General features: G+C 38.0%; 1 protein-coding gene across 1 annotated transcript in view; it reads right to left on the bottom strand.

Moving 5' to 3' along the window:
• The window catches only part of LOC128743270 (calcitonin gene-related peptide type 1 receptor-like), a 120,333-nt gene that overhangs the window by 84,943 nt on the left and 10,176 nt on the right, over positions 1 to 25,214 (bottom strand). The window lies entirely within an intron of this gene.

The raw sequence follows: 25,214 nt of genomic DNA, 5'->3' as shown, positions 1-25,214 counted from the left end.
TTCTGACAATCTTGTTAGCGCTCCTGTTATGTAGGTTGATCCACGGAGCAAACTTCACTTCGCAGAATTGCGCAAACGTTTCCACCCACCACAAGCACTCACAGTTTCTTTAAAAAATTAATGCTATTATTGATTTGCTTCCGTTTTTGTGCGCTAGAAGTATGTGACAAGTGGCTTATATATATACTAGTGGCTCCTAAAGGCGAGCGGGAAGAATAAGTGCATTAGCTGAAAAGGCTCCTGATTGAAAGACGGTATCCCCAAGCTAATGCTGCTCGGTTTGCAATTGAATAGTGGTACTGATGTCACTAAGCTAGGCTAACGTATTGGTTTCAACCTAACCTTCCAGTGGCAAACAGAATGCACTACGCTTTCCGATAAGTCATCGTCCTAGTTCGAAAAATCCGAACGACATTGTATTTGACTGTTTTTCTAGTTTCCTTTTCCTGTTCTCACAATGGCCACAGCATCATCTGTGGGAAGCACTATTGCTCTTCTGGACCCAAAACTGTACATGTTGGCTCAAATCTAACCAGCAAAGCATTGGAGTGGAGCACTCAAAGGCATATGGGACGGAAGATGGTATTTTTTGTTTTTAAATTAAACATTCAACAGCAGCTCAATGAAACATTGTCTCATACACTCATGTGTGGTATGACCAATATGGTTTTAAAACGATAAAAATGTTTGAGTTTAAGAAAACAATAGGCTTTAGTCGTTTTAGTTCCTATGTGAACGGTACAACAAGGAAGCCATTCGACTGAGTTGAACTTTTTAAATCATCTCAACTGGAATGACTGTCCATCGCACGTTTCGCATTGCACGTTTCGTGATTGACAAGAAACAAGAAAATGATGAATCAAACGAAAGCCCCTAAGGTTAAACGTGATCATCTAGTTGAGTCGTTTATAGTTTTTACGAAAGTTCTATCCACGATAATTGTGCCGGCGTATTCCGGTCACCAAGAGATAAACGAGCTAAACTACAGAAAAATCACCATAATAAACTGGGATTTTACTCGATGTACTTAAATTTAATGTTTCTATAAACTTATACTGCGTTAGCATCAGACGTGTTTTGTTATCGCTGCGCCTCGTGCTATACAAGTAATACCGTTACGATTTTTACGACCTATATCTATTTCGTCTTCGTTAGGTCAATGCATTTACGTGGCTGTCTTTCAACTGATTTCCCGTGCCGTTATGCCAAGATACCAAGATACGGAAAATCCGGTAAAACCAGCTGCGTGTGTCGATCTCGAGCCTCGAGCAAGTAAAGCAGACTTCTGCTTGTAAGCTCTTCACGCGACAGTACCACGTTTACATTCCTGTTCATTGGTGGTGTAGTCAGCGAACCTAGTCTGATGGTTAAAGACCTTCTGGACTTTGGAATTGCTGTTTCGGATCCCTCTATTGTGAAGACCTCCCGTAAACGAATGACATGTCCCGTAAACGAATTTCCACGGTGATAGAAACAATCGGTTTTTGAAAGAGCGCTGCAAACGTACCTAACTTCGCAAAAATGTTAAAAAAAAACAGTAAAGTAATACTTCGATATAAAGCCATTTATTTTTATTTTCTTTACATTATATCGAAGCCAAAACGAAATTTATTTATATTTAAATGAAATTAATGGCAAATGAAAGGGAAGCCTTTCAAATCATTAACATCCAAACTTTATGATAATTGAACTAGTGTGTAGAGATTTTATCAATTGAAATTTGAAAGTCTATGCATTGCAAAAAATTGACTTTTTTCGGATGCTGTATAAAGAAAACTAACATAGGTAATTATATTAGCTTACCTACAAAAAAATATACACCCTTGCGAGCGACCTTCCGGTAGTTAACCAAAACATTCGCCATGATGCACAACAACATGCGTGTAGACATGTTTTAGAGTTCTTTCTTCGTTTTATTTATCAACTAGCTGACCCAACAAACTTTGTATTGCCACAAATTAAACTTGTTGTACCTAAATCGTGAATTTCGGATGACCTTTGTCACAATCTCGAATTTTGCAAGTTTCTGAGGAGTTCATGGGTGTTTTAATATACAAATTTTCCTCACAGTAAAGTAGAAAACAACTCCCCCCATCGCTCAGCCTGATAAAATAAAGCGGATAGCATTTAAATGTTCGCCATCATTACGAACCATTTCGCCTAATACCATTTTGCGGAACACCATTTCGCGAAAAACCTTACGCGGGATGTTCCATTTCACGGAAAATCTTTTCGTAGAAAGTACCATTTCGCAGGGGTGACCCAACTGAAGGAAAGTAATAGAGGTCAGTAAATCTAGGAAAATAAATAAACCTAGATGGAGGTGATCTCTACGGGGGCCTGCCCCCCGCAGCGGCCGGCGCTTCCGACGGCAGGTCGCCGGCAACACTCGCGGCCTATGGCCGACTCGCGCTGAATTATCTAATGTTACTATTGATAGTTTTTGGTGGTCTTGTTATTGATTAATGTTTTATGAGTCTAAAATTTCTCGAGTTTGATTAGTTTTAAAGTTACGCAAAAATTTCTGTTTTATTTGTATGAGAGTCCTTATCCCCCTACCACAGGGGTGAGGGATCTTAAACCATCATTAAAAAAATTTCTGCCTCCAAAAACACCCACATGCCAAATATGGTTCCATTTGATTAATTAGTTCTCGAGTTATGAGGAAATTTGTATTTCATTAGTATAGGAGCCCCCCTCCTAAAGTGGGGAGAAGTTTCAATTCACCATAGAAAAAATTCTTGTCTCCAAAAACACCCACATGTGAAATTTGGTTCCATTTGCTTGATTAGTTTTCGAGTTATGAGGAAATTTGTATTTCATTTGTATAAGAGCCCCCCCACCCCCCTCCTAAAGTGGGGAGGGGTCTTGTCTTGTCTCCAAAAACACCCACCTGTAAAATGTTGTTTCATTTGCTTGATTAGTTCTCGCGTTATGCAGAAATTTATGTTTCATTTGTATGGGAGCCGCCCCTCTTAGTGGGGGAGGGGTCTCTAACCATCATAAGAACCTTCCCTGACCCCAAAAACCTCTACATGCAAATTTTCACGCCGATCAGTTCGGTAGTTTTCGATTCTATAAGGAACATACGGACAGACAGACAGAAATCCTTTTTTATTGGTATAGATTCCTCCTCAGTTTTCGTGACAAAATTGTTGGAGTAGATCTTGCGCTTCAGGTTTGCCCAGAAATTCTCGATGGGATGCAGCTGGGGGACGGTGGGCGGGTTCGCCGACTTCGAGATATTCAGCCGCTCCATCTCCTCCAACGATCGCTTCGAGTAGTGAACTGACGCCAGATCTGGCCTGAACACCGCATCTTCGCCCTTATGGTATTTCTTGATGAACGACGCTACTTCCGGCAGGTACTTCGCACTATAAATTACCCCGTTCACGGCAGTCCGCAGCGAAAGAAGAGGGGGCTTTGACATCTCCTTCTTGCTGATTGTCAGCCACAGTAGCACTCTGTTGGGAAACTTGATGTGTGAAATGAACTGCACCTCGGAGCTCGCTTCCTTCGTATTGCCATCCGGGTGAGATAGGTCTCGTCGTCCATCAACACCGCCCCGTCGCGATTCGTCAGGAAAATCGTCTTGACCATCTCATTCAGCCGCTGCCGCTGCGCCATTGCCTGCAGGTCCGAGACCAGTGGACGAGACTGCCGCTCTGCCGCTTCTGTATGTCCATGTTCGCCAGGTACTTTTTCATCGGTTTGGTCGGTTGCACCGACCTCCCGGCCAAGTGCACGCAGCGATGTAACCACTTTTCCTACGGTCTTCCGCTTCAGCATCCTTTGGAGCTTCTTATCGCTCAGGGTCGTCGGCCGTCCGGAACCGGGTTTAATTTCGATGCTCTGATTGTTGTTCCATAGGGCCAAGATGTTATAGATGCAGGAACGGGCGAGTCCGGCGTCTAACGCACGATGAACGCGTTCGACGCGGTGGGGTACCGTTCTTCGAACGCGCACACTTCTGACCGGAGTAGCTTCACTGTTTTCGCCATCACGGTTAAGCCAAGTGTCCACTATAGAGTTATTTTGGTAGAGTAAAAAGCGTAGAGCGTAGAGACTCCACCAGCTGTGTGTACACTATAAGGCACTACCATTTTACCGCTCTACCTAGAGAAGCCGCAGAGAAATTTTACGTAGAGCTCTACTGCGCACTCAACGGGGTGTGTCCACTGGGGAAACTGTAGAGCGTAGAGCTCAACCAAACACTAGGTCAACATAGTGTTTGGTAGAGCTCTACGCTCTATCTAACCTGCTAGATAGAGCTGTAGAGAACAATTTCGCTTTTGAAACGATTTCGCAACATAACGCCATATTTTTCTGATGCAACAGCTGCGAACAAATTGTGTACCTAGACGCATACCATGCTGCATCAATATCCGGACACTTAAGCAGGTCATATGTTTAATATGCTCCGTAAACAAAAATTTCACAACGTTCTAGTAATTGTTTTGTACTGTAATCAAATATAAAGCTTAAGTTTGCAATAACACGTCAATTATACACTGAAAACTCAATAAAATACATTAAAATAAAAGAAATAAACAGGCTTGTCTTGTTCATAAATCCGGACGCCTCACATCTCAATGAATCAATATCCGGACACTTTTGAATCGTTTTCCGGACAGGCAAAACTTTCTCGTATTTTGTCTAAGAAATATACATATGCCTTATCACTTGTAAAATGTAGTATTAAATAATCCTCTCTCTATACATTTTTTACTTTTAATGCCACTTTGTCGTCATTAACGGTACGATTTAAGTGCTACACTGATCCACTTACCTAACCAGAGAATGAAAATGATTAAATACTTCTACATTAAATGCCTTAAAGTATTTTGGATTTCCAAATATTTTGACGGTTCCATGGATCGAGACTCATTCTCTTACCACACATTCTGCCTGGTTCAACGTATCCTTTCGCATTTTCTAAGAAAAACATTAGGTAGTTACCATCAATAGTCAAACATGTCCGGATTTAAAAACATGGTTTTAAATCCGGACAGCGTAATTATTTATAGAAATACACTTTATTTCAACACATTAATGAATGACACCATCTCAATTAATTAAAACTAACCTTCTTTGTTGATACTAAGCCTAAAAAGTTGATTTCTTTATAATGATAAGTTCCAAAAACCTTAAATCGCGAAAGCACTACTTATTAGTAGTCTAAAAAAACTCGCAGAAAAAAGACACTGTTTGACACCAACGTTACGTTTGTATTTATTTAAGTTATTTCGCGCAGCCTACTTAACCACCGATTATGTATAAACGGTCTTAGATATATTTGCAAAGTAATCCACATAGCTACACCTCATAAATTGTATTTATTATTACTTAATAAGGATAAATTAGTGAAGGTGTCCGGATATTGGTACCGTCCGGATTTTGATGCAGCATGGTATACAGCAAAGTGTGCGTAAGATAAATCTCAGAAATATAGCACATTCACAGGCCAAATGGAAATTCAGGTGAATATTTTATTTTTAAGTGAAATTATATGAGGTAGCTTTTTATTATCCAGGAAAGTAATTTTGCATTATGATAGGTCGTTTTTTTGGTAATAATTGACAGGTAGGGTGGTTGTAATTTACACAATGATCGTAAAACATGACAGGACGTCATGCTTTCGTAGCATGGGGTCTATTCTATTCTCAGCCACCTGCTTACTGGTCGACTGCTCGATTGCTTAACTGGTCGACTAGGCTGCTCGGCTGGATTGGTCGACTAGACTGCTCAATTTGATTGCTCGACAGGACTGTTGAATTCGACTGCTCGACTCAACTGCTCGATTTAACTTCTCAACTAGGCTACTCGATTAAACTTCTCGACAGGACTACTCGAATCAACTGCTCGATGTTCGACTTAACTGCACGACTGGACAGATTTATTCAACTGCTGGACTGAACTGGTTGGACTGTTCGGTTCGACTGCTCCGTTGGACAGCTTGATTCAACTGCTCGATTCAAATACTTGACTCAACTGTTCGACTGGACACAACTATTTGACTGAACCTCGATTCTACTATACGAACCGGCTACTCGACTCAACTGCTCGACCCGACTGCTCGATTCAAATGCTCGACTAGACTACTCGACTTAACTGCTCGACTCGCCTGCTCGAGTGGATTGCTCAACGCGATATCAAATCGGCTCGTTTGAAACAGAAAATCTCGGTACCAGCTTTTCAAAAGGCTTAACTGCAAAATGTAAACAAACCGAGTGAGGGTTCTTTTCGCTATGCTAGTCCAGCAGAAAATAACTCGCACTCGGTTTGTTTACATTTTGTAGTTGAGCCGGTTGGGTAGTCGTGCTAAAAACCCGCGCAAAATAGACTTCAGTGTATCACAGTTTTTGTAAAACTGAGAACCACCCTACTAGGCATAACAAAACTAACGAAAAACGTTTCTAAAATAAATTAGTTAATTATTAAAATTATTAAAAATTAGTTTTACAATTATTGCGAAAAGTAGAACCACCCCAACCATCAATTATATCAAATGAAAGGCCTTTCTGAATGGAAAATTTCTTTTCCGGATACTGAAAGGCCGTTTTCTTCTAATTTCATAGAAGAATTTAATTTTCAATTAAATTTCCATTTCCATTTCTATGAAAAATAAAGAAATTTTTGACATTAATCTTATATACACACTTCATATTCGCGTATATGCATGCGCGATTTGTTTGCGTCGGTTGCATCAGCAAAATATGGCGTCATATAGCGAAATAGTTTCAAAAAGGAAATCGTTCTCTACTGAGTTCTTTACAGCTCTATCAAGCAGGTTAGATAAAGTAAAGAAACTGACTAAAGAAATGACATCGGAACTCAGTCACTCGCGGCCTCCTGTCATCATTAAATCTAATTTGCTCAACGATGATTGTTGTGCGTGACTCTGTTCAAAGTTGCTAGAAAAAGTTCTAACAATATTTTTTCGAGTTCAACACATAGGCAATTTTATGAACTCTACGCAAGGGGTTTCCAGTAAGGCGTATAAGTGCGTAGTAATCAGAGATTACTTTTGTAATCATTTACGAATTAATTAGGTAATCAATGGTAATCAGAAGAGTAATCAATGTTAATCTTAAGTAATCATTGGTAATCATGATTAATTTATAGTAATCACAAGAGATTGATTACTGGTAATCAGAGGTAATCAATAAAGTAATCAAAAGTAACTTTTTTCGAAGGAGCATAGTAATCATTGCTGTTGGAAACCCCTTGACTGTACGATACAAATTTGATTGCCTTAGTGTTTGCGTTAGGCAGTACGGATCGATTTCGTGATGATACGATGATATTTGTTGCCGTTTGCTTGAAGTCAATATTTTCGGCCGCGTTCATCGACTGATACTCCGCAAGTTTTCGAGCAAAAGATTCAGAAGGTTTCATCGAGATTCATGCGCACTTGGTTTCGACGAACCGAAAATGAGTTACCTGTCACTTCTTTAGTCAGTTTCTTTACACTACTCTACCCAAGACTCTACCTAACTCTACGTGAGATTTTTCTCTAGCTCTACCTGAAAAACTCTATAGTGGACACTTGGCTTTAGAGTTCGATTGATAGAGCTGTCAATTTTTTTCTGCCGACTTTTGGGTTACTATGATTGATGCTGCACGGGTAGTTTTGTCAGTGCTTGTGAGGGTAAACCCATGAAAAATCGGCAATTTTTGTCCATTTTTTTAATGCAAACATTATTTTATCAAAAACTACTATCGTAATTTTATAGAATTGTTTGTTAACTATTAATCTTTCAATTAACGTCAAGCGGGGTAACTTACAACAATTTTCAACTTTGAGTGCAAGTAAATAAGATAGAATAATTTCACATTTTGAGAAAAAATATGTGATCAGTATAGATTGCAGTAAAAATTCTAAACTTTTTTGGAAAATTGTATAATTAATGATTTGTATGAGTTTCTTTTGACTTGAATATGGAAATGTTCCGACTTTTAATGCTTTTGCTATGAATATACGCATGAATGTCCTACGTTACGTTTGTCAAAATGATTTATGAGCCCCATAATTTCCGTTACGAATTAAAATTTTTATGTTATGCATGTAGTTCCGTGTCAGGAGGCGATAGAGCTGTCTATTTTAAGGATCATTCACATATTACGTAACGCCATTATTGGAGCGGGAGTTGTGTCACGTCATAAATCCACCATTGCACACGTCATAAATCCACTATACAAAATCGCGTTACAAGAGGAGCCGGGGAGTGAAAAATCTTGGATATGACTGAAGTTTTTTGGAGCGTCTTAGTAAAATACGAAACCTGAATCTATAAAAATGGATTTCTGTCTGTCTGTCGGTATGTTCCATATAGAATCAAAAACTACTAAACCGATCGGCGTGAAAATTTCCATGTAGGGGTTTTTGGGGTCGGGAAAGGTTCTTATGATAGTTAGAGACCCCTCCCCCTAAGAGGGGGGCTCCCATACAAATGAAACACAAATTTCTGCATAACTACAGGAACTAGTCAAGCAATTGGAACCAAATTTGACATGTGGGGGTTTTAGAACCTCAATTCTATTTATCCTACAGCTTGCATTAGGGCTCCCTACTACTGATGCTGTTTCCAAAATTGAAACAAACGAGTGCGTAACATAGCGATCGCATTCAGTAGGGATCTCGGAAACCTCTGGCGGCTCTTTTGATGAAACCTACGTTCTTGTTAGTTTGGCAATGATGCTCGAGTAATGATTTCTGAATAATAACTTCGAATCTAGCAAGACTTCAAGATCTTTAACCACTTTTACTCTTTCAAAAGAGCAACCACCGGTTTTGTAATCAATTTGTAATTCAATAGTCGATTTCTTGCGTGTGAAGGATAGAACACCACATTCCTGAACACTAATTACTAGTTGATTCCAACAACACCAGTCCTCGAACAGTTTCACTAACCGCTGCAAATCCTGACAGTCTTCTGTTGATTTAACGCTAATTTAGATCTTCAGATCATCAGCATACACAAGTTTGCAGGTATAAGATATAGGCAAGCAAGCATCATTAAAAAATATTGATAACAGTTGGGGTCCCAGGTTGCTTCTCTGAGGTACTCCGGAATTGTTAGTAAAGCTGTAGCAGCTTAATACTTGGTTTGCGATACGCCAGATAAGATTTCATGGCCCCGAACAATTGTTTCGAAGCCCTCTTACATTCTGGTAGTATACTGCAATTAAGCTCTCGGTGCGACGCAATACAGTTCTGGCAGCCCGTGTTGTCGTATTGGTAACAGCATCTTGCCTGAACTCAAGTTTACCGTTAGGCAGTACCTCCTCGTTTAGTTCATATGGAAGACCTCTTTGAGTGTGCACGGAAAGAAATTCGATTCCGATGCCGTGAATAAAGTCATGAAATCATGAATTATGAATTACTGTGAAATCATGATTGAACTGAACTAAACATATTAGGTAGCCTAAAAATAAAAAATAAGAAAACTTATCCAATTTAATTCTACTATGTGTATTTTATTCAATGACAGATACGTATTTCGCCTACGACTTGTAGGCTTCCTCAGTGTCTGTTTTCGAACTTCGAACTTTTTATTTTTAGGTTTCGTATTCTACTAAGACGCTCCAAAAACTTCAGTCAATATTAGGTAGCACAAAATCAGGAATAATAATTCATGATCTTGTGTTATGTTGTACCACAAGAAGGTCGTAATAGGATGATTATTATTCATGGTGATTTTCATAAAACATAAACTAAAACCCTGAAATCATTAGTCATTTTGATCATTTTGCAGATTGAATTTCTATCCGTGTGCGTAAGTACCTACGATAGCTTCGGGTGGACCGGATTAACCTGACGGAGCAGTAATCCCACTGTGTCAGAAAGCGAAACTAGTAGAGTTGTAATGATGACAGATCCCTCACCGAAAACTTCAGGCATGCTCCAGGAAGGTTCATGCGGAAAGAGGTTTTTTGAGAGAGTGTGTAGCATCTATGGTCGCTTCGGATAGTTTTCATTAGAACTCTGAGCCTAGGATGGCTGTAGGGCATTTCCAATTGTTTCGCATATTGATCGGTATACCGATAGTTTATCGAAACTCCATACTTTTAATATTCAGAACAATGTATTTTATTCGGAACACTTCTCGGAACAGAAATAATAGAACGGTTATTTGATTTTTTATTTTATTTTATTTTTTTATTGGTCGGCCATCAGCTCATCAAGAGGCTATATAGGCCGTTGATGACAAAAAAATACAAACGATAGTTTTCAATTTCACATTTTACACTAAAAATCTTAATACTAAAACAATTCATTTTAAAGGGAATTACAGTCTTTCTAGCCTAAATAACTTAACCTATCCTTATATTTCTAAAGTTATTTGATTTTGTTCTCATACTTATCTTTGCAATAGTCAAAATTCAGCATATACAATTATACAAATATACAAATTCAGCATATAGCATCTATATTCTACTCTAGAGTATAGTACATGGGCTATTTTATCGCTTCTTTTTCTAAATAGTTTTAAGTCGCTCCTGCCTTTGTCGTAAACCCGGATGAGTGTCTTTCCAGCTGGAATACATCCAGTCGTGGATTGGAAAATCCCTATCATCAAGTGCTAACTTTCTCAAAACCTCTTGCAGCTCACTTGAGTATCCAAGGTCTTTAGCGAACTCGTCAGCTTGGTATTCATCTCGGCGCATTAGAATGATCATACCAAACGATACGAGCGCATTATACGGACCCAGAATATAAAATATTACGAGTAAGCCAATTAGAATAGGTTGAACATTTTCTGAAAATCCAACAGTTGTGTATAATGCCGAATAGTTGAACAGTTGACTGAATGCGATGAAAATTAAAATCCATTGTACTTGCTCGCAGATGAATTCCTTTTTTATATGTCCCAGTTTCCAGTGTCCAAGCTCGTGAGCAAAAACTGCAAGTATTTCCCTTTCTGTATAATCTTCGCAGCGTCCTTCATTTAACAGCAGTGTATCGTGCAGAACTATGCGCTCAGCTGCAAATAGACCATCAAAATAGGCATTTCGGGATGCAGATAGCTCAGTTTCTACCACGAATATTTTTCCTGGTGGAAATTTTACCGACGCAGCAAGCTTTTCAATGCTAGTTTTCAACTTTCCATCCTCAAGCGGACGGAACTTATCGAACAGCGGATCAAGGCAACCCACACGAATCATATCCAATAGTATCCAAAGCACTCCCATGAACGCCAACAGCCAAACTAAGAAGTATTCTCCTCCTGTTTGAACGATATAGACGAATGCACCGGCAAATGGAATCAATAGACATCGGTCAAGGAATAGGTGGATTTGATCCTTGAAAAAGGATTTTGGCGTTTGCTCACTTGCATTACCATGTAGAGCGCATTTTGCATATATTTGGAACGGGAGACCCTTAAAGGTTTCAGAAATGATCATTAGGACTACGAACACAATGCTTACTTGAATTTCGCATTCAATATTCAATCCTAATTGTTGCGTGAATTCGACGGCTTTGGCCCAAACTAATGCCATGAAGCCAGTGTACAACTGTATGGATTCGATGGCAATTTCACATAGTAACGTAAACACCTGAAACTTCGCTTTAGCTAAACCACGACGACGAGCTCTAGCGAAAGTTCTTTGATACCATTCTTTGCTCTTGCCACCTTTCACCTTTTTTATCTGAACTTTCTTGGTTGTTTTATACACGACAATTTGGCGCCAGGTTACGTAGAGCTCGATCAACTTTTCCATGTTTCGGCAAATCAATATTAAATACAGCAAAATCTCGCTGGCTTGCATTCCCTCTGGCATATTGACTACAGTTGAGGTTCAAAAGCGTTAATGTAACTCGGCTATAATTTTATGCAGGTAAAATGCCAACGATTCTTTAAAAAAACTCTTGCCCTAATATATGATTTTTTGTTAAAGGGTACACTTCCGCTTTAGCAATTCAACAAACTGTGACTAATATCAGAAACAAATCAATACCCTTTTAAGTTGTGTGAATTTACCTATCCCAACCAATAACTTACCTAGAAGGAATGACTTACCGAGAACCCGAACCTGCCTAAACCTACATACCTACCTGGATCTACCTAGAATTACCCTGAAGTCGCTTTCTACGCGACTATTTTTACGCTAATTTCGGAATTTACGCGATTTTCGGTATTTACGCGTTTTTTACGCGATTTTCGGAATTTACGCGGATGTGCTCAAAACGTCTATTTTTTCGCGTAGTGTTGAAATCCACAAGTTTTTTTTTACGCGAATTTCGGCACCGAATATCACCCTTCCCTTCCCTTCGTCAGTGTATCAACATGCTCCCCTAGACTCGGTTTGGTTTCCATTTGGGCCCTAGACTCCCCTAGACTCGGTGATGGTTTCCATCACAAAAAAAAAATAAAATTTGTTCAACTAACCTGCTAGTCGTAGTCAGATCTTGCAACTCGAAGCACTAAACATTGCATTCTATAGGTTCTATTACTTTTTGGGGAAGAACTTACACTAAATACTGAGATTTCTGCCCAATTAAAGTTCATCACTATATTTTCACTTTTTCGCCGTCGATTTTTCTTTAATTTTTTTCGGCCGTTCCATCACTCGCAAAACTTAACTTGAGGCACAGAAAACTTTAATGTACTACCCGAACAGTTATTTGGTAAGATATTATGATGATTTTTCCCAAACTGTTCACTTGAATTGATATGAAAAACTTTACTTCATTCCGATTGCAATTCCGAAACTGCGACTGTCGTTGTTAATACGTTACCAAGGAAACGGGAGTGATGCCATATTTACGTTGAGCATGAAATTGGCCAATAATTTTCGCTATTCAATTAACGGTCGTAAAGTGTCGAAAATATAACATTTTATGTGATAGAATTACTGTCGGATCTAGTTCAACAGCAAAAATTGATACGCGATTCTACGTTTCATAATTGTTCATAACAGATTATTACTATAGTTACTATATATATAGTTCGGCGGATAGAAAATCGGGAGCCAAATAAACGTCAAAAGCGGAGCCAAAAGCTTTTCAAAATCCAAAATGCAGGAGTAATGTTAAAAAAATACACTTTATTTTCATAGAACTAGTCATTTTCAACACCCGCCAGTGATTATTTTTCGTAAAAACCTGCACATTTCACCATAATTTCAAATTTAATTTCATAAATCAGGGATGCCAATTCGCCTGGTTTTCTATCCGCCGAACTATATATATAGTAACTATAATTATTACCTACTATTAGCAACTCAGCATAAACTTAGCATAAACAAAACGATAGCGGCAACAAGTACTGAAATCAGTAAAAAAGCAACTGGCGTCTGACGACCTTCACCTTAACGTCAGATAGAATTCTCCACCGTTTCATGCGTTAAACAAAGCAAACCCTAGGTGCTACATTCCGCTATCGAAACTTGACCTTCTGTTTTTATACGACAGACTTCGCAGCCAGCTGTTAGAGTGCAGGACAATTGCAGGGCCAGTTGCTACGATCCTATTGACTCTAACAGCCTCTCTCAGTCGCGATTCGTACATACGACGATTGGCTTATTAGACCAGTGTCATACGTCGAGGCCAACTGGAAGGTGATATTCCTCACTTTCAGGGTTTCCCTCCCTAACCTATACTATGGTTTATTTACACTTATATTTTCCCTCTTGGAGTACGGCAAAACGCGAACAATTTTCGTTTAAATTTCTTGGTATATTTTGCTAGGTGTCAACATAATTTCTATAGCCCCTTCAGAAAATATAACAATACGGCGACGACAAGCCTAAAATACGTAAAAAGACAACGAAGGGACACCGCAGAGACGATGAAAAAAATGAACAAATGATGAGTAGAAGGCGAAAATACGATGAAAAATCGACGAAAAGAGAACAAAAAGATAAAAAGGAAAAACATGTAAAAAGAGGTTTAAAAAGCGTCAAAAAGGCAACAAAATATGCAAAAAGAAGTGGAATGGCACCAAAAAGCAACAATGAGTTATAACAAGACAAAAAATATGCCTAGATATGGCAAAGAAAACAAAAACATAACGTTTAAAAGTCTCTAAACACGTTTAAAACGTCAAAACACGCCAAAACACGATGAAATTACTTCAAATTGATGTAGAAAAGGCGACGAAGAACGATAAAAAGGCGATAAAAGAGAGACAAAGAAAAAACAATTAAAAAGTTATTTCAAAATGGCGACAAAATACGCAAAAAAGACGACGAAAACGGCACAAAAACGATAAAACGACGACGAAAAGACCGTAAAAAGCCAGCTTTTATTATCTTGACAACAAACAGGATATTGAGCAAATTGCAAAAATAGACGGAAAGACAACAAAAATAACGATGAAACGTTAATGAAGGATGAGAATAAAAAACGAAGAAAAACCAAAAACAAGATGCCAAAACAGCAACAAAAATTAACGACAAAACGTCAAAAAGCCGCCGAAAAAAATCAACGAAGAATACCAAAAACAATGGTCGAACAGACGACGAAAATAATATGAAAATAGGATGAAGACGATGAAAAGAGGGCAAAACAGCGACAAACAAAAATAAAAAACACGATAAACATATCGTTTAAAAAGCGTCAAAAAGACAACAAACGAAAAGCCAACATAAGAACGACGTAAAGACAGCGAATAGGTGGCAAAAAAAACAACGAAAAAATGCCAAAAAATCACAAAAATGTTGACAACGACGATTAATAGACGACTAAACGACAGTAAAATAGAGATCAGATATGCCCAAAACATAAGGACAAAAGAACGCAATCCAGAGCACCCAAAAGCCCAACGAAAGACATTAAAAAATAACAACAAAACGTTCGAAATAGACAAAACGACAATGTAAGGATGCCAGAAAGGCCGATGCTAAAAATAACATAAAAGAAACTAAAAAACGGAGAACATAGTTAAAAGGCGAAAAACAACAACTCATTTATTTCAAATACAGTAATGTTCCGATTTTGTCAGCTCCTGATTTTGTCTATCCCCGATTTTGCCTACCCCCGATTTTATCAGCTTTTTATCCCGATTTTATCAGCCTGTAAATTTTGTTCAACGTTTGTACCTTTAAACATGATTTATAAAACTTTTCAGTCTACATGAAACTATTCTGATTTCCTGGGGAGACTTTTTGAATGAAATAATGCCATTTTTGCGCGTAATTCGGGGACAAAATTAGGCTATTTTTATATTAAAAGCTCTACAATTCCTGAACAAGTAAAGATAGAGGTATACTACATTCAGGAATGTTGTATATTTTCACTATTTGTACAACTTTGTGAAACATAAAAAAGTCATACAACAACTACAAAAACAGCTAAAATAGAAAAACTGATTTTCACGATTTTGCATACATGAGAAATAGGTTTTTCTATCTTTGCTGGAGAGATAGAAGGTTACTGTGTTCAGCAAAATTTCTTGTAATAATATGCTATAAAACTTGGCCGGCCACAACACTGTGTTATATTAAAACTGAAGAAAAATTAATTTTTGTTGCACTATAAGGGGGATTAATGAAAATTTGATTTCCGCTAGACGATAGAACTTTTAATTTTAAGAAACTCTTCAAAAGGTTCCTTAAACCTAAAACCTAAGTTTTCCCGCTCAAACTCTAGTGCGCATCAAAACAGGTTCTGGGCAGTGTGCTGTGCTCGATTGATTGGTTGGATTGAGGGTTAAAATTTAATTCTTAGCAGAAGTTCTCGATATTGCAAGGTATAGGCACAGACATAACACTCGTTTTCCAGTCATAGTACCTATTAAACCGTCATTTCAAATTTGGGCTTAGTTGGGAATGTCTCCGTTTTGGTCAAAGTGGCGCTTTTTGACGAAAGAAGGGGAATTCCCCATAAAAAATACTTGCTACTTCGAGGGATATTCCTGTTGCTATTTGATATTTGGGAATGTCGATCATAGATGGTGCTAGTGCTCAGGCTAAATGTGAGGTACGATAATTTTTGTTGATTTTTCTTCCAAGAGTCATGTCTGTTTGTCTGTGGTATAGGTCTTGACTTTCGAAAAAAAATCCCGATTTTGTCAGTTTCCTCATTTTGTCAGCTCAAAATTTAACATGGGGCTGACAAAATCGGAACATTACTTTACAATCAAGGGTAATGCAAGACCTATAAAACAAATATGATAAAAAATGTTCGTACATTCAGCCGGAAAGAAGCTGAGTTCATCCGCGTTGAAGGAAAACTCTAGTATATTAGAAAACAGGCATTACACATCGCAATTAATTTATCACTTCTCAGCTATATGATACCAGAAAATCTGCAAATGAAGCAGAAATGTCGGTTTATTTTTTACTTAAACTAAAATTTGGTTCAAAATTTAATTAAATTTTGATTTTTTAACGATTTTGAAACGAAAGTCTAACTTCGGCGATAAAACCACGGATTTTTTGACAGCAAAGTCTGGCAACACTGCTCGTCGATCGCTCTCTTTCAAGATCCTTGCCTCATGACTGTAGAGCAGTGATGCCAGGTTTTGCTGAAGAAAAATCCGTAGCTTTAGCAGCTGTGTTTTAATCACAGAGGAAAGGGTTATTAATTATAAAACTTTATCAAATTTTAAATCAAACTTTTGATTGTGTTTCTCAGTTTTACTAAGAAGTGATATTTTTTTCGCATTGGTATTCTTGATTGCATTTGAAACAAATTAATACTTTATGCAATCGAATCAGTTTATGATACATTTCTAATTTCCTCTATATTATTCAAGAACGCATAATTGACTTTCGTCATTCGCCTTTATTTTTCCAATTTCTTTCATTTTTCGTAGTTTGGCTATTTTGTATTTTGTTTTTATTTTTCGTTTTTTTTTATTTTGGTAAATATCCGTCAAATTTTTCGCCATGATTGTCATCTCCTTGCCGTTTTTTGTTTGTTTTAATGTGATTATAGTCACTTTAACAGCATTAGTGATTTCTTTCATGAGTAGTACGTATCAGCCCATGATTCTTTGATGATTTCTTCTTTGATATATACTTCTGTGGAGTAAACACTGGTAAACACCTCCTACAAGGTACTCTCCCAGATCCTATTACGCCAGTTGTCACCGGCAGCAAAAGGTTTCGTAGGTAACTAACGGGTGGCAACTAAAAATTAGTGTACGTTTGAAAACGATCCGTAATCAGCTGTTCGGCGAAGCTTTCGTTTGACGTCGAAACAGGAGCGTTGTGCGGCCGTCATGTCAACTTTGCGAATGCATATCTTAATTCTACCAATCAACTGTTTGCAATTCGTGGCTCTCCAGTTATTTTTGTACACCAAGGAACTCAAAATCCCGAAGAAATCTTCAATTGGGCGCACTGTTACAGATTTTTCGGGTCGTGGTTTTGGGTAACAATGGAATCGAATGGGTGTTCAGGAACGATTGTGTTTTTTTTGGCGTGTAAAACACGTATTGTCCATCTGCATGATGTTTTTGTAGAAACGGGATTAAAATTTTCTTTAAACATTCGTCTGGTGCATCTTAATTGATTTCCACACCAGAGGGCTTGTTGTTGAAGAAACGAGAAAGAGAACGATGTCGTTCTGCGTCCATAATTTTGGCTGGTCCTCCACTACCTTGCTTGCAAATAGTTGTTGGGCATCTTAGGATGTGGTAAACAGTCGAAGCCTCAAAATATTTGCTTGTTGAATGTTGTACCGTATACTTTTTGCCGAGATTTCTGTTGCAGTTCGTAGAAATGTACAACACGCTCCCGAAATGCTTCTTGTTTCGACGTCATTTTTACCAAAACTGGGCAAGCATATAGAAAACAAAAAATACTAACAAAAAGGGGGGAAAGAGAGAGCTAACGCATACATAGTCTCATTTCTCTCTGAGCTCGTTTGTTGTTGAGCATAAGGGCCGCGAAAAAATTCCAAAATTTTAGTTTCCACCCGTTATCAGGCGGACTTTATGGGAGCACGCGCAACTGCGAACCATATTTTTACCATCCAACAGATAGGGTAGAGGATCCATATTTCGCCAGTTTGATGAATCCAATGCTTTTTTGCATATTATTGGTCGACTTAAAAGAAATTATTTGACGAATTGGTAAAATTAAGGGCATATACTACCAAAAATAATTAATACCTTTGGCTTGTTATTTATTTATCATCTATTACTTAAGCTTTGAAAACTCGCAAAGCAACACTCGCGCGCCGTAGAGTGGCCATGTTGTGAAACATGCTTTTTTGAAAAATGAGTGGTTTTTTATTGGACGATGAAATTAACGCGAGTGTCTCGTCTGTTTGTCTGTGGTATAAAGTTTTAAAAGTGAATTAAGAGTTTTATTGCTCTATCAGTTGGATTTCAGTGCCACTGTTTCCACGAAATTGAATAGCCAAAGGGTTGACACGTGAATTATTGTTGTGGAATCTTCGGGAATACAAAACACTTTTTTAAAATTAAACGAAGAGTTTCACAGGGAAAATCGTGTTTGAACAAAGTGTAATTAAAGTCGGCGAAGTTTGTAACAGAAAATTTAATGGCGATTTCGTGTGATTAAAACAGGAAGTGCTATTCGAGATTTTACAGAGTTTGCCGATCCCTGAAATTTGTAGTATAATTGGAAATAACAAAAAGAAGAAGATGTAATTTTCTGTGTATGCCATTCTTAACCAGAATCATTTGACACACTTTATGCTTCCCGCAATATATAAAATAAAAACAAATTAATATTACCATTTGGTTAATATTTTTTTAAGGATAATTAGGGGGAAGTCTTGTGTGGCCGGACAGGCCTCTATGCCCGGACACTGGCGATTTCTCAAAAACAAAGAATATTAAAAATATTTGGATTGTCCTATTCTTTCCAAATATTTTTAATATTCTTTGTTTTTGAGAAATTGCTAGTGTCCGGGCATAGAGGCCTGTCCGGCCATACAGGACTTCCCCCTAATACAATTTGACAGAAAATGTTAAGAGAAAGTTATGCTTAAGTAGATTCAAGGTGCTTTGATTCTTAATGTTTTTTAATTTATGAATTGTCTTAAGATCTTAACCCCTCTAAGGTCTACATCATTTTTAGCATCATAAAATTCACTAAAATGGTACTTTTAAATACTTTTATATCTTTTCAGGGATGGTTCGATCACTTTGACTCAATTTTGATTCATTTGACATTACCGTCTCAGCCGAGCCAAATATGACAATGTTCCATATGGGACATTCTTAGAACTAGTTCTAATCTACAATTTTTCTGTACAAAGTTTTGCTGCATCTTTTGCAGTTACGGTGCTACAACACTAGTAACTCATCAGTGACTAAATGAACATTCATTTAGTCACTCATAAGATATTAGCATTGTAGCGCCGTAACTACAAAAGATACAGCAACACTTTATTCAGCAAAATTATAGATAATAACCTGTTCTACAAATGTCCCATATATAACTTTGTCATGTTTGGCCCCGTTAAGACGGTACTGTCAAATGAATCCAAATTGAGTCAAAGTGATCGAACCATCCTTGCTTTCAATATTTTTTCACCAAATTTGGGGGATTTTCCGTAACTGCGGTAAAGTAACTGATATGTCCACAGTCGATGATATGGTTACAAAAATCATCAGATTTCAAACCAATTTATAATATTTGGCAATTTAATCTAAAAAACCCATGTCACGGTACCCCAAGGAACTCCAGAATAACGCAGGGGTCATAAAACATATGGCCATTATCTATAGATATTATGAAAATAGAACAGATTTTCGGGAAATCCCCCAAATTTGGTGACAAAATATTGAAAGATAAAAGAGTTACGACCTTTTTAGTGGATTTTGCGATGCTGTAAATGATGTATACCTTAGAGGGGTTAATACAGAAGAAAATATTTGGAATTCTTTTTAATGGCTTGAATATAATGCCACCGCTTTTCTTAGAGTTTCCTAAAGCCTATATGATACAATTGCAATTTGACCGGAATTTCGAGTCGCATATATTTACCGGAGACAGAGAAAATTAAGTTACTTTATGAGTGAATTTTATTCAAAATGTAAATTTTGGTGCTTTTCATTGGTTTACTTGTAGTTTTATTGGTATTTTTATTGGTTTTCAAAAACGTTTCGTAAGTAATCAGTTGAAAACGAAGCAAAAGCTATTTAACAACTGGATTTATTAAGAATATAGAAAATTCGTTTATAAATTCAATATTAAAATCTTTTTAAATCGGGTTTTTCTAAAGTTGCGAAATTTGGGTCCAGAGGCTGACGAAATTTGGCAACTGGGTGGCGAAATTGGGTCTCAGAATACACATTTAAATAATCAATATAACGAGAAAAATACACAATTTAGTATGAATATGATGATTGAATCAGTAAAAGAAATGTACGAAGTATAATATTTTCAGAGCCCACTTATTATTGACTTTCAAGCAGCATACGACTCAGTCGATCGAGACCAGCAGCTATGGTAGATAATGCACGAATACGGTTTTCCGGACAAACTGACGCGACTGATGGTCGCGGTGACAACATCGCTCCGACGAGTGGACAGTCAAACGAAGACTACGGATAATCGAGTCCAACCGATATTTTTTTTCGCGTCCAGGTACAGGTACATAAACTAAGCTCGTGTAGAAAATTTCATTAAATTTTGGGACCCATCCAAACTGTACGATAGTTGAAAAGAATCCCCGAGTTGCTGTTGAATTGGACTTTCAGCAATTTTCAAGTACGCTTCCAAACCAAGAGATATTTGGTATTTGACCTGTTTCCACTCAGCAGATCCTTAATATTAGAGATTCCTGGAAAAGGTAATCCCTAATCTGGTAGCGTTTTCCGGACTATATTAGCCAATAAGTTGCCTGGCCTGTAAGTTTCCTCAGAAATCATTAATGCTAAAACCTGCGCTTCGTTTGACTGCTTAAACCAAAGAAGGGTCAGTCGTTCGCCTATCAATAATAAAATTTCTTCAGCAAAACCACTTCGTTCCGTTTATATTTACCAACAGATAATACAGTCGAGATAAACTCGAAAGTGGAAGGGAAAGCATTTCACGTTTACCTCCTTGGACTTGATTTCCACTGAATAATACAGCAAATTCATAGCGGCTAGTATTAGTACCAGTGTGCTTAAAATACACTACAGTAGTCTCTTTCTAAACGTGAGTGATTTTTCCTAAATAAATATTCAACAAAAAATTTATCATTGCTGTTTTGCCTGCACCGCACTTGCATTTGCTTTGAGATTATTTCTGTCGTCAATAAATCAACGATGAAATAGTGAATTTTGAATCCTCCACATTCAAGTTCATTCGAATATCTATTGTTAGCCTGCATCATGTTGTCATCGGACAAACATCCCAACTAAACTGTCCAAGGAAATTGTGCTCATAAAATGCACACCGATTGTACTTCCCGTACGGTCATCGCAACGGTCAAGCTACAGTAAGCAAGCAAGTGCAGGCTAATTCTAGTCATCCAGTCCAGTCCCGTCCCTTGATAGAGTGTAATTTGATTAATGTTGTAAATATTCTGCTGGCTGATGGTACATACATAACGAAGGCAATAGCATTCGGAGCGGCTTTACATGGAACCATCAGGGCCCTTGTGCGTTCTGAGGGTTTGGAGGTTAAAGATGTCGTACCTACCTACAGTATCTGGGGGGATATTGAAAGATACCAACATATCAACAGGAAAAGCCTTGCATAAATAGAGAGGAAGAAAACCTATCAGCAATGCTGTTGATCCTGTTGCCTGTCTGCCAATGGAATAGGATGAGAATGGAGTATGATAAATCGATCGATTTTTCTGTCTTGCAATACAATCCTAAATATTGGGTTGAGTACGGTTTGTTATTTACACTCTAACGTTCAGTGATTCGATCGATGTCACCAAAAATCCAGTAGACCAATACAATCGATTGACTGATTCTGATAAATTGCTAAGAATTCAGACAAAAAATGTCCAGTCCTATCCAGTAAGACAGTAATTATCCTGAGTCCTCATTAATTGCAGAATGAACCTGACCACTTGAAAAATCCTAGAGGGGCACAATTTGTTCCGAACCGACCGATATTTGCAGTAATTGTCGATGATGGATTTTTTCTGCCCAAGTTTCAGCTTTTAATTAAAGTTATTTATCCCTTTTCCATCTCCGGTTCATTCTTAGGGTTTCTTATTGCACAACCGACCGGTCGGGCTGGGTAGAATAATGGCGAGCTGTCTGGCAAGGATTTTCCGCGGTTCCGCCGTGTCGTTCTGATTGAGCAGAATAAATCCTTCGCTGCCAACGTATTGAAGCGTGATGCTCATGAATAATGAAAAACATTCATCGGTGTTCCATTCCATCATTGCAAGGGCTTAACCATCGTCAATTCACCGAGAATTTGTGATTCACTGTAATCGGAATAAATTAGGCTGGAGTCATTGCGCTTTACTGTGGACAATCAACCCGATTCATACATTTTTCATGAGTTTTATGTTTTTCTCACGGTACTTTAATAGAAATTGTGTTTGTCATTTTATTGAAATTTGCTTTCGCCGTTAGATGTGTTAGAATTGGAAGTTTTTAGCTGCGTAATTTCGAAAGCTCAGACCATAAGCCATAAACAAAAAATGTTTTTACGTGTCCGCAAATCCCGTTTCCAATTCGTATCCGCTCAAGTGTCACGGATTTTCGCCATTATTACGTTCGCTCAGGCTGCTCGTGACGATTGCGAAACAAGAAGGTACTGAAAGGCGAATAAACATTTCATATCTAGTCTGTCACCTCGTGTATATTTGCCATTCCGGATCAGTGAAATCCTTTCGATTCAAATATTGACGGTATAGGCGTAGGACGACTTTCTTCGTCCTAGCCTAGACGGTGTGTTTGTTCCTGCCCATCAGTTCAGAGAGTGTTTGCCTGTTCAAAATGTCGTTTTCATTTAATCTGATATCGCATCCTGCGGAAGAGTCAACCGTAGGATTGATTCAATATGATAAAAAATGCAATACTGATGTAATAACATTCAGGTGGTTACCCACCTGAATTGAACGAACGTCGAAATCGAAATCGATAGTGACAAGTTTGTTACCAACTTCAAGTAACTGGATTGATACATAGGTTTCTAGTCAGTAAAAGATTGTGGGACATCATTTTGAGAAAGATTCTCAAAAAACTGAATATTGGTTATCTAAATAAGAAGTAAATATCACTCCTAAATTGAAACATCCGCAAAATTTTGTTTTATCACGCTTCACTCAATGCGTGCTGTTTTCGCTTTCTTTCGACATTGTTATTATTCAGTAGAATCTTTCCACTTTCGTGTTTATCTCGACTGTATTATCCGCTCGGATAAGAGGAACGAAGTGGGGTTTGCTGAGCAAATTTTGTTATTGATAGGCGAACGACTGACTGACCCCTCTTTGCCTTGGGTAGACAAACGAAGCACAGATTTTAGCATTACATGATTTCTGGGGAAACTCTCTGCCTATGAGCAAGCAGGCAGTAATCTCTTCCGTAAATAGACCGCTGCTGCTTCCCCAGGCAACTTATTGACTAATAAAGTCCGGAAAGCGAAGTCAGATTGGAGATTGTGTTTTCCAAGAACTTCCTAAGTTAAAGATCTGCTGGTTGGAATCAGGTTCCACCAGATCTGAAAATAATATACGAAACGTTTACTAACAGCAACTAAAGTCGAGAACGTTTAAGAGTTTCGTTGTCGATGGATGGATTCTAATCCATGTGTTGTCCACCTTACGACAAATCCTCGATAAATTCCGGAAATTGAACCTGCAGACTCACCGTTTGCTCATTGACTTCAAGGCGACGTACGATACAGTTAAACGAAACGAGCTGTGACGGATTATGCTTGAACATGGATTTTCAACAAAACTGATCAAGCGTCAGAACAGCGGGTGAGTCAACGGACTCGTTTGTATCGTTAGACGATTTGAAGCAAGGTGACGGGCTATCGAAACTGCCATTCAACATTGCATTGGAAGATGCCATTTGAAGGGCAGGCGTGCAAAGAAGCGAAATCTCATATGCTACTTCGCGGGTTCGCGGATGATATCGATATCATCGGTCTTAACCAATGCTGTGGAAGAGGCGTATACTTTATTTTGGTTCGTTAGGGACATATGACAACGATGTGAGCCGTGGCGTAGCCATCAGCTGAGGCCCTTAGTTATCAACTCCGTACAAAACTCGCACTCTATGAGACACTAATTCTCACGGTGTTACTCTACGGCCACGAAGCATAGACCTTGAATGAAAGCAATTCCAAAGGTTGAAATTGCTTTTAATTCACTCAAAATTATATTTTCATTTCATTATATTTTATTCTTACCATGCTAGTTTTCGAAAAAATATTCTTGTAGACTTGAAATATTTTAAATTTTTCACCTCGACGCCAAATGTAGCGTCCATGACGCTGGTTGAATATTTGTTGATATGTTCCGTTGCTAACGGTAAATCTAATTTCTATGTTAACTAGATACTACACCGACGAGCAGCGTTGCCAGATTATGCTGATAAAAAATCCTTGCTTTTATCACCAAAAAGCAAAGCCGTGGGCTTAAACCGTCATTAGACATTACCCTTCTTTATCAACAGACTTCGCAGCCGGCTGTTAGAGTACAGGAAGATTACGGGGCCAGTGTAATGATCCTACTGACTCTATCTAGCAAGCACCGCCTAGCCGAGATTCGAACATACGACGACTAGCTTGTTAGACCAGCATCGTACCTCGAAGCTAACTGGGCGGCTTTTATCACCAACGACTTTCGTTTGAAAATAATTAAAAAACACAATTTAATTAAATTTTGAACCAAAATAAACCGACAAATTTTCTAGTACCTATCATTTTGCTGAAAAGCGATAAATTAATTTCGATCTGTACTGCCTGCTTTCTAAGATACTAGAGATTTCCTTCAACATGGATGAAGTCAGCTTCTTTTCGCTTAAATGTATGATCGCTCTTTATTACATTTATTTTATAGGTCTTGCATTGCCCTTGATTGTACTTGAAATAAATAAGTACTTTTTTAAACTAAATCATTTCATGATACATTTGAAATTTAACTTAAATTACTCTCAACTTTCGTCGTTGCACTTCGCCTTTCATCTGTTTTCCGCCTTTTAGTTTCTTTCACGTAATTTTTCGGTTCCTCGGTTTGTTTTTTTTAACATCGGCCTTTCTGGCATCCTTACATTGTCTTTTGGTCTATTCCGAACGATTTGTCGTTATTTTTCAACGTCTTTCGTTGGGCTTCTGGTTGCTCTTGATTGCGTCCTTTGGTCCTAATTTGTAGTACG

The sequence above is a fragment of the Sabethes cyaneus genome, chromosome 3 (genome assembly GCF_943734655.1).
Source record: "Sabethes cyaneus chromosome 3, idSabCyanKW18_F2, whole genome shotgun sequence".
Lineage (NCBI taxonomy): Eukaryota > Metazoa > Arthropoda > Insecta > Diptera > Culicidae > Sabethes > Sabethes cyaneus.
Note: the sequence above shows the minus strand (reverse complement) of the source record. Positions and strands in the feature narration are given on the sequence as shown.